Here is a 2,520-nt window from a genome sequence, read left to right on the forward strand (position 1 = left end):
CCACCTTTGGCTATAATAATAATAATAATAATAATAATAATAATAATAATAATAATAATAATAATAATAATAATAATAATAATAATATAATGACAGATTCTGGAGATGACACTTCAAACAGAGAATAAGTCATTCAAGGAACAGACGCCTCATTATTCCATCTTTCCCACAACTTAGATCTTCTTCTTGCCTCGCTGCTCAAGATGCTTCGTATGAGCGGATTGCTGCTGTTTCTCAGTCGGGTGATCAGACTGGACATTGTTCGCCTCACAATGATTCTCAAGTTATCCAGGCGGTTTTCTGTGGACATCTGCGCGGCGGAGTGATAGCGAGGTGTGTTTCTGAGGCGTCTCAGGACCCGAAAGTATAGTTCGTCCAAAGGGAACGCCCACATATACTGTAGCAGTACGAGCGGAAGAGCAGCAGTTCCGTTTCTAGGTGACAGAAAAGGCAAACCTCCTTGCGATCGTGTTGCCAGTTGCACACAGTTTGCGACGCCTCTGTTCTATGTCTGCCGTATCTTTGAGGTCGTCCGTGATAATGTGTCCCAAATACGGACATTCAGACACGAATTCCAGACGACGATTTCCGAGGGAGATTAGTGGTTCTGCAATACGCTTAAGCGATCTCGGGAGCAGCGACATACACTGGGTCTTGGTTTCGTTGCACAGGATATCAAATTCCTCTGCATATTGGCGGCAGGTGTCGATGAGTCGCTGGAGACCTGGCACTGATGGGGAGATCTGAACCATATCATCACGTAACAGAGTTCAGCTTGACATTCAGGGCATCTGTGAGCGTGTTAAACAGGTATGAAGAGAGAATGCCCCCTTGCGGGAGCCCGTTTAGGGAGCCGAAGGTGTACGGCAATACGTTATCCCCTTTGACACAGAATTGCTGTGTAGAGAACCGACGTCATAAAATGCCAATTAGATATAGATGTGCGCCTCGTTTGTGCAGCTTCAGGAAGAGCTTCAGGTAGTTTACTCTGTCAAATCCTTTTCTCACATCTACAAAACTTGGGAAAACATTAGAGGCTGACGATAGGTAACAGTTCAGCAGTTCTTTCAGGATGTAGATGCAGGTGTCGGTTGAGTGGTTTGCTTTAAAGCCGAACTGGTCGTCAGCAGTCTCACTAGAAGAACGGACTCAAGTATCTTCGACGCAAGTGTAGTAATTGCAATCGGGCGATAATTGCCACGGTCAGCTGCATCCTTTAACTTGTTTTTTTATTAATGGTATTAAGTGAACTAAGAGCAGAAGTTGGGGAGGAACTGGTGAGTTGTGCACGCACTGAGCAGAGCAGCTAGCAAAATTAAATTATCGGTTGCCAATTAGATTTCAGCAGGCGGACCATCACAGCTGGGCGATTTATCATTAGGTAGGTTGTTTATGGCCTCGCTGAGCAGTAAGGAGGTTATTTGAACGTTTATGCAATTCAGGATAGCCTCGTCACCGACGGCTTCTCGTATTCTCTCTGATAGCTTTTTGGTTTTGGGATTTAGGGATTGAGTGTCCTTCCAAAGACGGGGGTGATCGCCAGATTCTAATTTCCTAGACGTTGCATCAGCTTTTAGTTGCTTTTCATTCAGTCTGCAATGCTTAAGGGCAAGTCTGAACTGCGTTCTCGCCTGCCTCATTAGCAGTGCAAAGTGTCCTTCCCTCGGGCTACCATTTTGCCTCCACAGTAGAAACACTCGTGAATGGTATGAAGATCTTTAACCAACTCATTCCATCCAGGTACATTACGAGAGTTGCCTTGACGAGATCTAAAGGTAGGCGACAGAAATTATATTCAGAATAGAATTCTTTCAAATTTCCTGTGATGATCGATTCTGTTAGTGACAGTAAGGCGTCTGATGGGCCATTGACCGCAGCCTGGTTTCCATGATTTTGAAGGTGGTTTTCTGTTGGTTTTAAAATCCCAATTAACAGCTGGTGGGCGACCAGTTAGGGGGTTCACGGTAGGGAGGGATGGGGTACTGAATGACACCTGTAAGGGGATGTGATCATAGCCCGTTGCAAGGTCGTAGCGAATGTTGCAGGTCACAACAGAGTCATGAATTGAGGGGACGTGATGCCTTGTCCAGCTAGGAGGTTGTAACTATGTCCGCTCTGTTCTGATATAGGTTGCAGGAGGGAGGGGTCGTGATCTTGACAGACTTTAGTAAGTTCATTATAAAACTGTTTTTTATTAGAATCGTGATATTCACCTATTGAACTGACCTCCAGTACTGGAGTGAACTAGTCTACCTACTTCTGTCAAACCTGATACCACTCTTCAGAGATATAATCATGCTACTAGGTTGTATATTAAGGCGATCCTTCCTCGGAACACAATTGCCTCAGAAGGTAATAGAGTTCCGAAGTTATGTGATCTTGCTCAGGACCCAACGTTATTCAGTTCAGTCTTTATTCTCCTCACCACGTCACACCAATATTCAGCGGCAGGGGTCAGAGGCGCAAAGTACTGCTTGTTAATGTAAGCTACAATTCAGAGGTGTAGAGATGCTCGGTAAA

Source organism: Macrobrachium rosenbergii, chromosome 32 (genome assembly GCF_040412425.1).
Source record: "Macrobrachium rosenbergii isolate ZJJX-2024 chromosome 32, ASM4041242v1, whole genome shotgun sequence".
NCBI lineage: Eukaryota > Metazoa > Arthropoda > Malacostraca > Decapoda > Palaemonidae > Macrobrachium > Macrobrachium rosenbergii.